Consider the following 15,525-nt stretch of genomic DNA (forward strand, 5'->3'; position numbering starts at 1 on the left):
TCCATGTGTGTTTGCAAGCATATGGGTATGCATACACTTGAATGCATAATGACCATATGTAAAACACATAAAGCATTATTAAGATACTAGCATCTTAGTAGCCTTTACACAAAGTCTCTAATTTGTGACCCACATCCTTTGTTCAGGTTCATTTAACAGGGATAAAAAACATCTGCATGCTACATTTGCACCAAGATCAAACCATACAGTTTTTCTGAGGTTTCATAATTTGCACATATGGTAAAAACCACAAATTAATGTTTCAAAAAACCAACCACTGTAAACAATGGTCAAACTCTGATATGTTGGTAGCAATTATTACTAGAACTAACTAGCAGCCACATGTAAGAGAATAAAATAATCCATCCTATGCCTAACTACATGCTGAATACGTTTTTTCAAAACTTGTGACTTCAAGATTATTTGAACTTTTAAAAGAGATATAAAGTAATTAATACTAGTCCAAGAACCTCTTCAATTTGAAAATAACCTTTAAATACACTTACTGAATCTTATTCAGCTAGAAGGTTCGTAAACTGGCTTATAAACTAAGCCAGTTTCCAAACAGTTCATTTACATTTAAAAAAAGAAGTCAGGTAAATGATGGTAAACACTTTTTGGGACATGAATTTCTCCACAGCTTCTGAATGCCAAATTTTGCAAGTGATCACATCTGCAAAAGTCAGGACAATTTTACTCTCCATTTCCAGAACCTCAATATCAGCTCTAATATATCTACGTCTGAGAAACATGAAAATTTTTAGATTTTTTCAACACCATGACTTACTGCACTTCAGATGGTCTTTCTTACTTAGGAAGTCTTAAGTTCAACTATAAACATTGATAAAAACCTGCAACACTTATACCTATCTTTACTGATGCAAGGAATGTGCTCTCTTTGTTGAGGAAAGGGAAATTTCTTCACAGTGAGGCACCAAAACAAGTTTGCCAGAGGAGCTGTTGGTGTCCCATCCCTGGAAGTGCACAAGACGAAGTGGGATGGGGCTCAGAGCAACCTGGTCTGATGAGAGGTGTCTCTGCCCATGGCTGGGGGTTGGAACAAGATGATCTCTAAGGTCCCTTCCAACCCCAAACCAGCTGGTCATTCTATGATCCTTTGAAATATATTTTGTGGGAGTCATTAATATTGGCTGAGTTTGAGGAATTTGGTCCTGTGTGAGTGCCATCTGGTCACCCTGCTCACAGGGCTCATCTGAAGAGCTTGAAATGAGGCTTGAGACAAGTACAGGAAAAACAGGGTGATTTGTTTACTTCTTTACTCTAAACACTCTGTGCTCATTTGGTACTGGTACTTCTACAGTTTATTAAGAGTTGTCAGTCTCTTTCTGCTTGTTCTTAATTGTTTAAACCTGCAAGAAATTATAAATATATATATATATATATATATATCATCCAACTATTATTACTAACGTATAGAAAGGACCTTGCCTTGAAAGATAAGACAGGATTAGCAAAACCAAATCTTCACAGAACTTCTAACCCTTATTATGTTCTTCTAAGGATCTCACTCATTCACTTCTCAGGAGACATCGTTTTCTGAAGTCATGAATATGTAAGCTCAGTTCTCTAAAGATTTTCTTAAACCTAACTATTTTACGAGATACTCACAAATTTTATTTTTTTTTTCAAAGTGATGGTTTATTCTTCGCAGTTTGCTCTTCTGCACACTCACTCTTTCTGTATACTTGATTCTACACTTTTTTTTTTTTTATAGTCACTGATTTATTGTAATCCTTCACTAATAAGCTGAAACAAAGCAACTCTTGTATTACCGCTGCCACACTACCGGTGTGCAGCAAAACTTTACATCTGTTGCATACACTGGTTTACCTGTTTGTTGTATCTGTGCTAGAGACCTCTGTGCTAGAATAGGGAACAGGGGAGGTGTGTGGGGAAGGTTATTTCCGCAAACAAAGAAAGCAGATAGTGAAAAACACTCAGAAATATTAGCAAACTTCCTGCAGTAATAACCAGAACTGTGAGGTCACAACCATGGCCTAAAACTAATCTCATTACTGCATGAACTTTTAAAAACACATGCATTGAATTAGAATAATTGCCGTCCTATTGCACTGTATACCGATACGGGTCTGTCTCTATCAATATTATCCAACATCATCAGCAACAATTCCTTTCATTTTGTCAGGAGAGAGCAGCGCATTATCAAGAATGGCAGAGACAGCAGGTCCCTGAAGGTGAGCTGTGCAATGCATACACATGGAAAAAGGAAACATCCCCTGCCTCATCTAACCTTCATTTGACTAGTCTATTCAGGTTGGATAAGTTCTGCTTTTCACTGAGACAAGATTTGATATACTATTGTTAGTTTGGAGCTTTTCTTGAGGATTTTGAAGCCCTAATGAAAGGTAGCTGCAAGTGGTTTAACAGTAAGGATATTTAGCTCACTAATAATTTTCTTAATATATCCCAGCAGCTGAAGATGAGGCTCTATTAAAAAAAAAACAAAACAAAACAAAAAAAAAAAAACTCTTGCCTTATTCTTATTTCTTTATGACATTCCTTCCACTTTTATACAGTTTTGAGTAATTTTTCATTATATAACTTCATTTCTGAAGAAATGTTTACAATATCAGGCATTTTATAAGCCCTAGCAAGAGGGTTTATAGCTAAAATCAAAACGTTGTGTAGTATCCTTGGCAGGAAGGAAAAGGGCAGGCACAACATAAGACTTCAAACAATCCTTTTCATTATACATGAAGCACTTGGTCTCGTTCAATGTGCCAAGCCTGAACTCTTTGAGCTACACTTTTCTTATTTTTTTTTTTAATTTATTTAGTTCTCTCCTTTTCATTTTACAAGTATGAAAGGACAAAGCATATTGTAAAGGCAAAGGAAGTGATGTTAGAAACCACTTCACCACCATACAAGGAGCAGCATCCATTGATGCACAGAGGAGTATCACAGGATTTTGTGCAAGGGACAGAAATGCCTCCTAGAATCACTAAACGATATTTTCTTTAACATTTTAGAGAAGGAAAAACACCACACTGACCACAAACCTAAATCACTTTTCTTCTTTCCTTGCAGTAGCAACCCAGTTGCAATAATATGCTTTATGTGCTGACTACAGGCATTTTACTTTGGTTTTCCGTTTTAGATGTTACTCTAACAGAAAAGATGGTACTCAGCTTTGGATGCTGATATTTGTTCTGAGTTATCTTTCTTCTGATGTTTTTCATAGTTCAGAGTGGAGAATGTAAGGTTAGCTGATAAAGTAGAAGCATTTTCTACATTTGTATTGGTAGCAAATCAAAGAATGCTGGTGCGTATTCATACATCATCTTTCTGTACAGACATCACCTAAAAGACTCGAAAATGCTGTCTTGTAACATTTAGATAATCTTACATACAGTGTGCAGCTTTCCTTGTGCAACATCTAATGTTTTTTCTAGTGCTCATTTTTTCCTCAGTATTTTATTTAGCTGCTTTACTGATTGAACATTTTCATATGTTCTGAGTTTAATATCTAAATTAGAGCCTGTTATTGCACAGATTGTGCCTTACTGTGACTTTATGAATTTTAAATTTCATCACATATATTTGTAAAATATGATGCAACTGTTTGCAGGCAGTGTTAGCTTTGACTAACAAGGAAGAAACGTTCAGGTAGCCAGCAAACCGGACTATCACAATGTTCAGTCTTTTCTACTGCACCGAGTAAGAGCAGTAAGAGCATACAGCCTTGAAGATCCTGCTACCTCAGCATCCAAGCAAAAATTGCTTGACCATTTTGTTTTCTTTATCTACCATTAACTCATATTCCTGAATCTTCTCTTATCAAATACTTGTCACTTTCTAACTTTGGTAAATGCTGAGATTTTCCTTGTACTTCGCCACTAGTAGAACAGAAACGGCTATCCTACCAAGACACCTAAAGAACAGCAAGATCAGAACACTACCATGCTTAGTGCTTACATATTTCCAGTTACCATCTTTGCATGACATAATATACAGAATGAGTAATGATCCAGTATTAACACTGATTAATACCTCATTCCCTGACAGAGTCAGAGAAGGTGCAAGTGAGACAATAAGTGCATTGGAGTCAGACCACTAAGAAACCCCTGCAGCCACAGACACTGTGTATTAAATGTTCCTCTAGATATATCTGAATTTGTCTTCTCAAGGAGCTCGACATATAACTTTGCTTGAATTTTAATGCAGAATCTACAAATAACTTGAATGTTGTAAAATTTATTAAAGTGTTATAAACTTGAAAATGGAAGTTTGCCTCATTTATGTTGCTCTCTGCACGTTTTCCAAGTGCCTAAATCTCTGCCTGAAAAATCATTTATAGTACTTTTCATATTATATACTATGCATGATATTGTTCTGTCAAAAACAAACAGTAAAATATGTAGCAACCTAGAACCAGATGAAATAGTCTAATAATTTTTCTAAGTTGTAGCAGCGCCTGAATTTGAACAAAACCCAATATGCTATGAAATGCTTCTGTTGACCAGTAAAATGGAAATATTTTTCATGTATTAGGCAGGATATCTGAGTGTTCTGTACTTAGTTAGCAGAATGTTATAGTTGGTAAGTCACTACCGTGCTAAAAGAACCAACAACATCTGTGACTTCCATAGTTAGGCAAAGCTGAATTAATATGAGGGAAGGCTTAGATATCATGATAGACATCCTTTACTAAAAAGAAATAAAAAGAAAAGTACTACAGAATTTGGATCTTAAGTCTGAGAAAGCTATGAATTCTAGTCCCTCTCATTTCAATAACATTGAACTAGAAACTTAGAAGGAAGTTTTTGAAACTACTGGACTGTGCATTGAAAGTTAGGTTTAATACTGAACTCATCAGATTTCCTGTGAAATTTGAGCTCATCTTCATTTCCAAAATTTTCACATGGAAAACAGATTCCTCCCCCCCCAAATACACATGGGAAATTCCTGAGTAGGTCACATAAATGTTAAGTACTTGCTTATGTTTAATTCTCCTTGTGGATTATGTCATTTCATACAAAATAATTTAAATGCTTTTTACCATCTTATGTATTGAGTGTAATATACTGCCTGATGAGATGCCATGAGATTTGATGTGAAAGAAGTGTGTACATGTAAGATATTTATATATTAATATGATCATTATTCATACTATTATTATACATTTTATTCATGATATTAATTTTATAGAAGAAAACTCAAACCAATGTAAAAATCAGTAAAACTTTCAAATAATGGCTATGTAGTGATACTAAATTTCCTTAAATGTCTATCACCTCTTAAAAATACTTTCTGATGTAAAGGTTATAAGCCTTCTGGTTAATGAATTTAATAAAAAGTGTCCTTAAAGGCCATTAGGATTAAGGTGATAGTAGAAGGTATAAACTAGCTACTCTCATCTGTTCCCAAATACCTGTTCGGGGCATTTCTCCAGCCATAGCAAAAAAATCACAGCTGTTTTAATATCTCCCACCCCAACATTTTATTTTTCATAAATCATAATTATGTCAAACAGTATTTTCTGTGAATTAATAATGTGCCATTGCCAATCCTAACTAAGATCAACAGAAAGCTTTCTACTGACTTGATATGAAGAACACACATGAGACACACACACGAGACTTTGGACCAAATCCTGCATGTAGCTGAAACGGGCAAGAAACAGCAAGAGACTTGCCTAACCCTGCTATTAAACTGCTAAACCACGCCTCAAAATTAGACAGCCCAGTTTAAAGTGTTTCCTTTCAACTAAAATAGCAAGAAACCAACTGGAAAAGGAAAACAGGATCAAATCATTTTGGTTTTGCTTTTAGCAGTCGGAAATATGCAGACTTAGGGAAGGAGCAGAATTCCTTTGAAACAGTTTACCTGATGAAAGCCATGGTCTCTGTGACCTCTAACTGAGCATGACCACATCTTTCCCATGAAACTTTAGTGAAACAACATCCAGAATATTCCCCAATTCAGAAAGTTGTTGACAAGGCAAGAAAAGTTTGTCTAAGGAATAAAACCACTGAGAATACAGGAATTGATTCCAGAAATGATAATGCTCATTTACTGCATAAGAGGTGGTTGGTATCTAGGACATCTGGTATTTGTCTAACAGAGACACTAAACAAGACGACTGCATAAAACTTCAGCTATCCCATTAACAAGTCAATAAAATCCTGCACAAAGGCTTTCTAGGAAGGAAGAATGCGAGACAGCAATATAATATTGTTATGGAATTTCTGAAGCTGTTTCTTCAATTTATATATTTGAACAGTTTGTCTCTCTGCCATTATACAGCCAGAGTAAATGAAAGCATTTTATAATGCAAGATTAATATGTTAATTTATCTGAAAATATAAAGTAATTTCTTTTTCTTCCCCCCTAAAATAAATATTGTCATATTGTGTGCATTACATAACATCTTAAAACCTCAAGCCAATGCTTTTTGCTTGAAACCTGTAAATAATCAATTCTACATCAGTTAGTTAACCCTTAAAAAGCACACAAAGTAGGGTGTTGGTTTTTTTTCCATACAGTATCTCCTTGACCATAATTACTTTATCAAGTATTCTGTAAGTACTATACCAGACAAATATTTTTCATCAGCAGACTAATATGAGTCGATTTTCATGTAGCATTTCACTAGATAATTAGCAAATAAATATATATGTCTGGACCTGATAGAGTTCATGAGCATTTCCTCTGTTTCATGAAGAAAATTTATTAATGAGACAAGGAAAACAAAACCAGACTGTCCCAAAGCATGCGGTACCAATATGGAAAGTCACACCTTTTATTTTCTTGTTTCCTAATAGTAAATAGATTAACAAAAAAAAAAAAAAAAAAGGCAGGTGGGGGGTCAGTACCAGCCTCAGGTGCAGCCTGTGACAGACAAGAACAGTATACATCACATAATCTCAAGAAAATACTTCTTATTCATCTTTATTCCACCTGTTATCATTTATAAAAGATGACAACAGTTGTTATGCTTAACTTTCCTGTCTGAAGCAATTCCATTTTCCTTACCCGCAATGTGTTCTAGGAAATAGTCATCACTTTCATTCACATCATGCTTTCTGGAAGTGGGGTGACTCTTCTGATGACAGCACCACCGAATGTCACTGATTGTGACTGAAAGGGCCAACGTAAAAATAATTACAATGTGTTCAGGAAAAAAAGTTCAGAAAATGATGCCCCTCCCAACACCCCTCAGGTCTAACCACATTAGAGAAGGACACTGAGGATTACATACAAACTTGAATTTGATGAGCATTATCTAAACATTATTATTTATAGTAGTCTGCAAACCCAGTTATCAAAAGTGATGGCACTAAATTCCAGGCACAGCACAAGTAGTGTGTTATTTATGGAAATGATGTTTCTGTTCACCTAGAAAGCCACATAGGCATTATTCTGAATCAAATCCTCCTCAAAGAGTATGAAAACTATTAATGTGTATAATACTGATTACACTAGATATTTTGCATTTAAAACTAATTTTAAAAAATCTACAAGGGCTAATATACAGTAGTCTAATCAGGTAGAAGCTTTCTGTTTGTTCAGAAAATCACCTACTGCTATCAGAATTACATTATTGATCAAGGCTACACTGCACTAAATTCTTTTAAATGCCCATTGCATGCAGCTCCACAGGTTCTATAAGATCTAGGATTAAAACGGAATTTTAATACTTATGCATTGAATATTCACTGTGGCACATACATATACAAATAAAAACAATGTGAAGAAAGACACATAGAAGAAAGCAGCAGCAGTGCTTCCCAATTTTGGGTTAACGTTGATGAGAACAGCAAGTTAACACAGTGGACTGCAGCTCATATAAATGGAAGCCATCAGTATGAGCACTTGAACTCTAACACACAACAAAAGTGAAGCCTTGGAAAGGCAAAGACTGGCTAAAGGAATGCCAAAATTGACACAAATGAATGTAAGACATGGCACAAATATTAAGAAAATAAAACGGCCATTAAGACTATAGGATGCTTAGAGAGAGGTAGTTGTCACTTTATGGTAGAAAAAAGAAAAAAACTCAAAATGCTCACTAGACTCCTCAACCCTAAGTGTTGTACATAGCAATATAAAAGAGAAGGGAAAACTAGTTATGCTCAAAGTTTACTTTTGATTTTTCATGAGGAGGGAATTACCATCTTCATCAATTATTTGATGTCTATCACAGAACCAGAGCAGTATTAATACACAAAAGAATAAATGAAAATAAAGTTGTCTTGTATCACTTACAATATTTATATACTTTTTTTAATGATTTCAAAATAAGTATTTTCAATATGGTTAACAAATATCATTCACTTTGGCACATCATGCAGCTTTTCATTTAGTTTGAGCTGACTTTTTTTTTTTTAAAAAAAAAACTTTCCTTGTCTGATTTTGTCAGATTTGAGCAAATATAAATGAACTTTAATACAGAGGCAAGGACACATCTTATCTAGCATGACAAGCTGAACCACCTCCAGAGTGTCCATCTAGTGAAGAAGTCATATTCTATCTCATCCAATGCAATTATGAAATGTGACAACACTACCCAGGAGATATCAGTGCACTTGAGCAGACTGTTCAGTCATGCCATTACAAAATCTAGCCATCTTACTTTCTCTTGTTGTATTCATGAGTCAATATTGTGAAGCAGGTCCTGAAACATTGCTTTCGCAAACAAGCATGTGACAGTCTACCTGCTATAGTCTCTACATGGTAACAGATTCCCTTTTATTATCTTTATACGCATCTTAACTCTGACAGCAGAGCCTGCAGGAGGGCCCTGGCTGTGTTGCTGGCCAGCAGAGCACAAAGCCAGCCAACGCGCTTATCTGCTCTGCCATGAGAGGCTGCACTGCTGGCTCAGCAGTTTTAGAGATGCTGGGAACACCACCAGGGGAGCACGAACCACAAGTTTCACATGCTGTCAAGGTATTGACTTGACAGGTCTATAAGCTTTGCTTGAGTCATTAGCTAGATAATTTAAGAAATGAAAATAAAATAAACAGAGCTGACTGTTGCCAGAACTGTAGGAATCTACTGCTGCTGAACGAGACTTACAATCACTATTGAATTTGCTACTGAATGATCACTATGGAATCATTTTTACACTTCTTTGACTACTCTGTTGGATTACCCTCATGCTAGACAAGACAGTTCTTTTCTGTAGAGCACTTCTGTAATATACACAGCATATATAATACTGAAACAGTTGAAACTATCAGGGAGTGAAACCAACCCAAAAGCATCACTCACGAGAGAGACCTTGACTATGTCTGTTCAGCTCTGTCTCATGACTCTGTGATGCAACCCAAAGCACAGCTGATGAGGATGATTATATTTCTTTCAGAAATCATACTCCTGACCCAAAATAATGTTACCACAGAGCTACCCTGTATTTCAGACGAAAATGACTACAGATTGATTCTCCTAATGTAATACACCTACCATAAATCCCCATATCCATTTGTACCAACTGAACAGGCTACTTCAGGATGTGCCTAACTTTGGGTTCCACAAGCTACTCAGGTAGTTAAGTGATGCTTAAGAACTTCTTTGAATAAGGCCTTTGTAACAAAGCAGCTGAATGCCCACAGAGGGCCTACACTGATTTAGAAATCTTGCCAGAAGCACATAGTTCCAGGAAGTCTGTGTCAAGGAGCACAGCAATCAGGACAGTGCCACATGCATTTTCTGTTAACCAGTTCTGTCTTTTCCCACACCCTCTGTAGCCAGTATTTAGTCTGTTCTTCCTAACCTCCAGACCTACGAACACTAAGAAAAAGACTGCGGACCTTGTAACTTACACAGTATCAGCCTTACACAGTATCAGTCATCAACTTTGGAGCTAATGCATCTGTTCATAGTCAGGTTGTTTTAACAATGATCTTTCTGCTGTTGGCAAGTGTGCCTACACAACCCTCCAACAGAAGTTTGTCAAAGATCCACAAAAACTGTCACAGCTTTCAAATGCCTGCTGAAAGCTCTGTGATGCCTCCTGGTTTTGTTAAAGCTTCATTTTATTAACCTCTCAGAAAATGTGGGGATACTATGAGGTATCTTCCTGCATAAACCTGTCCTTGTTTTACTTATACACTGTAAATGCTCGTACATATCAATGTGATATATCATTTTCCCCAGGACTCCACTCCTCATAGTCTTATTGATACAACAAGACAATATTTCACACACTTTACGGATTATGCTCATCCCCCATGTATTCTGTCCTTCTCAGCTCTGGGTTTCTTCACCATAACTAAAATAGATGCTAGGTAATAGATGCTAAGAAACATAACATATGTGTATTCTCTCATGCACTTCCTGTAAAAACTTCCTCCCTTTCAGGAAGGGGCTTCTTACAGATCTTTAAAGAATAGCATAGATCAAGTTTATTTGCGTAATACTGCAGTCGCATTATCATATACTTAAATTACTAGAAAGAAAAAGAAAAGTACAAACTGAAATTCAAACAAGTTCTATTTGAAGATCAAGTATATATCTATTTTTTTTAAAAAAAAAAGAAAAGCAGAGTTATTCATGAACTGTATAGACTTTTCCCCCTCTTTGACAAAATATTGTTCTATACAGGATTTAACTTCTGGAAACAACTTATCCTCCTTTCTCAGACTAGAGATGGTCTTGTTAAATAGTACAATCATATTAACAGTGTGCCTGCTGATACGTGATTCAGACCATTTATTTCAAAGCCACCACCCTTGCTTTCATATATTATACTGACAGTTTTGCTGCTAACAAAAGACAAGTATGCAAGCTTAAAATTAAACTACTTGTTCCCCTATATTAACAAAGCAAAATAACAGCTCTTACTGGCAGATTGCCTATATAAGCAGTCACTCCAGTGTCACATAGCATAGATATTAATTAATAACCAGTGACTTTTTCCCTTTTCGCAAAAGGAGATGCAATGATGCAAGTAAAGTGAGCTTTATTTTTAAAGATGACCTCACTGATATTTCTCCTAACAGACCACTATTTGCATTATTGATTTTTCAAGAAGTTAGCAGCTTGTGGTCACCTCGACTAAAATGTCAAACTCTTTAAAATGTCATTTACAAAAAGGGCTGATTTTCAATTATGTGCACAAATGGAGAAAAGGTTCATGGAATCAACTGAAATAAATCATGCTCACACCTTAACTCTGATTCGTGCGATTCATTATACCAACCCAGTACTTTCTGAAATTCAAAACAATACAGTGGAGTTGGTGTTTGCCTTGTAGTAGAGGTTAATTTCTGAAGTGCTTTAGGACACAGGGCACTACAGGAATGTCATACTTACATTTGTGTATTGCTGATTAAGATTCAGTGTACAAGTTTCAACATGCCAAACAAATATTTAACAAACAGAATAGCAATGTTGTATAGCTAACACAAAAATTTAATGTTGAAAAGCCCCCACATATACATGGCATATACATCTTCAAAATCCTGGGGGCAATTTCCCTTTCCAAAGCTAAAGCTGACATATTTTGCACAGAAAAAAATAGAGTAAGCAACTCCTGGCATGAGCCACCAGCAAGCAGCCCGTCAGTATCCAGTCCGATTCCATCTCTGTCCTTCCCACCTGACTCAGCTGCACTCTCAGTCCTTCCAGTCAAACAAATCCCTGACCCCCCACTCCTCCCAAACATTTCGGCCTGACAGCAATTATGCTACGCAGGACTGAAGAACACTGTTAGAGAATGGTCAGATTAGTATTTCTACAGTGTCTTTAAACCTGAGGGGAAAAAAAAAAGTAAGAAAATAGTATTTGTCTTACTTCATTATTTGATTAGCATTAGTAAGTCCAGTCTCCATCACAAATTTGTACAACTGCTTAAAAGATTCAGGTATTTGCAGACTAATTTTCTGGGACAGTGAATACGCTATAAATAGTTATGCTTTTCAATAAAATAGAGAACAGAGCGTTATTTATCCTAAAGCATGATAACACTGGCAATTTTCTTAGTTACTTTTGGTTTAGCATATCGCAGAAAATTTGAAAGACTCAAAGTAGAAAGATCTGGGGCCAGACTATGACCACTTCAGAAGAGTTTAAAAGCACAAATGAGCCTCGAAGTACCACACAAATAGGTCAACGTCTTTCAGGGACACACGATGGGAGCAGACAGGATCGTAGGCAGGGGTGATGCACCTAGAGAATACTGGTCCTCAGTAAGCCATAACCTGTAGTCAGCATGAGCACCTCCAACAGGTATAATATGGAATAATATACTTGGGAGTGCTGTAAACAATAACGTGAATATTTTGGGTGAAGTAAGTTACAGTTTAGAGCCTAAAACTGTCCAACAGTCTTAAAGTCTAAAATATTCAGTTCAACTGTGCTTTTTGGTAACTAGACTGTATTCCTATCAAACATCTTTTAATATTTCTATGTTGTGTCCAAATATTTGACCCATATAAACTTTTGTCTAAAACTCAATTTGCAAAAATTGTGCTGGAAAACTAAAGTTTACCCTTTTGCCACAATATTAGGGCACCTTCACTGGTTCAGGAAATGTAATGTGTCTTGTGCTGATTTACTGCTTAGTTGACCAACTTTTATCTTTTTGAATTTCTGTTGCTGCTTAAAACCAATTTGGCTATTTTTTCTAGACTATCTTTAATGCTGTAGCTGCTCTTTATTAAATTTTTGCAATATTGCTCAGTTGCCATGGAGCCTACAGTTCCTGTATAACATGCGCACTGTTTCATTCTATCAATTAAATTTAAAACAGTCCAACAATCAAAAACTCCAAAGTTTCACAAATTTAAGATTTATTTGGATTCAGGATTTTGACTCACAACTTTCTTTAGTAAACATTAATGACCACCTATGAATAAAAAGATTATTGCTGCAATAACAGTATGATTATAACCGTGCTTTGCATTTTGGATTCAAATTACAGCACAAATACTATCCATACAGAGTACATTCCTCTACATTAACTACAATGTCCAAAGTCTATTACAGTAACTACTTCTAATATTTCATTTCACATAAGCATGAGTCAAGGTTCCCTTTGTGATGAAAGCACGACAGTATAAAGAATATACATACAGGTTTGTGCTGATATGAAATTATGAACCTGAATGTTAGAAGCTGTGCCCTTTTAAATAGGCAAGAGGAAGGAGAGAAGAATAACGAAGGACATTTATGGCCTATAAATTGCACAATATAAAAGCAATGGAGAAGATACAAGGAGACTGTTCTTGCTTACACTGGAAAAAGAAAAGCAACGATCACATGTGCTTCCCCAGCTCTCTTGTTGATCTCTGAGAAACTGGTCTGTAATGCTAACTAGTGACCAAAGATGTGTGCACTGAAAATAGCATCTCTGACACACCCTGACCCTAATTTGTTGTTAGTGCCCCTACTGTTATAAGTGATGCCTTCCTTTCAGTTGACACTTCTCTTTGGTATCTGTGCAGCTACCCCAACGCTAATATTGAAGACAGTTCAGAACACCACCACAATCCTTCCACAATCCTAAATGAATGCTTAGCATCACTTTGCACTACATGCAAGCCACATGGCACCATGGAAGAGAGAATCACAAGATGCACCGCACGCAGACTCCTTGATTACTCCTACTTCAAACCCATTTCTCTTCCCCAGGCATTTACAGGTTTAACAGTATGTTTCAAAGACACATTTCCTCCAGAACTTCACATGCATTTGTACAAACAGGTAAATACATCTTCTTGTTAGATCCTAAGAAAACTGTGTAAAAAACTGTGTACTGCTAAAAATTATTGCAACAAATGTCAACTGCAGAAGGCCTGATCTCGCACTTAGACCCCAAGAATATACACCTAAACCAATTTCTCCCTCTAATAATACAAGACAGACTCTAAAATTAAACATCACAGTTGCTTTAAGTTAACCTTTTGGGTGAACTCTCCATCCTGTTTGGGCGAACTCTTCATCCTGTTCGGGCATGCTTCACTAGTCTTAGATTGCTGTCTTAAATCTCTTTGCTTTCTCATCTTTCCCAGCACATTACTGCAGGAAAATGAGCTATTTAATCCAGGTTTCTTTATTCCTTACAATGGGCAAAACAGGTCAGTGAAAATCTGATCTGTTTCTTTGGTCTGTATTTTCAAGGCTGATCTAGCCTGTGCTTAGCTCCATTACCTTCAGGGGACATCAGCGCCCTCCTGAGTGCAGCATTTGCTGTTCTCCCACTGTAGGATTGTAGCTTCCTGGCATTAAGAGATTATTGCAAGTGCAATATAAACCTAAAACTTTTAGAAAGTCTTAGTTTCCACTTTAATTTTCTGATGAAATCTATACTGGCAAGAAGAATAAGTTCATTTAGCATCTCCCTGAAACCCTAATTAAGTCAGTCATTCAAAAACTATAACGAAGTGTAGACCTTCTAGAGACCATTAATTATTCTATGTCATGACAAAATGCCCATTAGCTTCTAATACCAGTAGTCCTGCTCACAATTAGACCCTACGTTTTATTCCCTTACTGTATAGAAAATTAATATACATAGTATCATCATCAAAAACTTAGTGAATATAAATTAGAATTTACAAAGACATAATCATAACGCGAAAGTTGGAAATTGAGTAAAAATAAAACTCTAAACTAGTTAGTTATTAGAAACAAGTACCCAATTAGTTTTGGAACCCCTGTATGTACGTAAATTGTGATTTACATGTTCCACTTTAGGGTATGAATATATCCCAGGCACAATTCTTTTAAGTTCATTTCACCTGGTGAAGCTGCTGGGAGGAAGACCATAGGACGCTTTCTCAGTACATTGTTACAGGCTTCTTCACCAATTTGCTGGGAAAATCCCAGTGAAAGTAGAGTGGAAGCATAGGTAGGCAGAGATTTGTACTATTTCTTTACCTACCAGAGCATTATAAATTTATTTTACACAATTATTTATCAATGAAATTAAACAAACAAAAAAAAAAACACCATACATTTCTCTATGTTCAAATAAAGAAATACTTTCACAGTATATTTCACAATATAATTTCACAATTCACAATTTCACAAATAAGTTCACAGGATCCAGAAAAAATGTTTCAACTTAGAAAACTAGGACATCAAAGCAGCTAGCAACAGAAGTTGAGAAACCAGGGCTACATGGAAACTGTATATCTGAAGAGCAAGATATAAAAAAAAAAAAAAAAAAGTACTAAATAGTGATAACATGGAAGAATAAAAAAGGAAAAGTGGGAAAGAATAAATAGGTTTGATTAAAGGAGAGAAAGAATCAGGCAAAAAAAAAAAAGATATCAAAGCAGAATATAAGTGAAAGAATCTAGGTTGAATGAAGAAATAGAAAGACAAGCATGAGGCTAAATGTCTTCTCTTACAGAGTTTTCCCGTATAAATCTCATTATATAAGTTTTTTATAGCAAAAAACATCTTTTGTTTGAAGCACATACAATGCCACCACACGGCCTTGAACTTTTACTGTTGCCTGTGACACTACTCAATAAAAAGAGTAAACAACTAAACAGTTGCAAAAAACTCTGCTTTCAGAACAGGTAACAA

General features: G+C 35.9%; 2 long non-coding RNA genes across 2 annotated transcripts in view; one reads left to right on the forward strand and one right to left on the reverse strand.

The window, feature by feature from the left end:
- The window catches only part of LOC121074127, a 159,566-nt gene that overhangs the window by 94,833 nt on the left and 49,208 nt on the right, over positions 1-15,525 (reverse strand). The window lies entirely within an intron of this gene.
- On the forward strand, positions 1,096-2,194 carry LOC121074128. The gene is made up of 3 exons (XR_005822146.1): positions 1,096-1,259; positions 1,522-1,573; positions 2,168-2,194. It is a non-coding gene; the product is annotated as an uncharacterized LOC121074128 (long non-coding RNA).

Source organism: Cygnus olor, chromosome 8 (assembly GCF_009769625.2).
Source record: "Cygnus olor isolate bCygOlo1 chromosome 8, bCygOlo1.pri.v2, whole genome shotgun sequence".
Classification (NCBI taxonomy): domain Eukaryota; kingdom Metazoa; phylum Chordata; class Aves; order Anseriformes; family Anatidae; genus Cygnus; species Cygnus olor.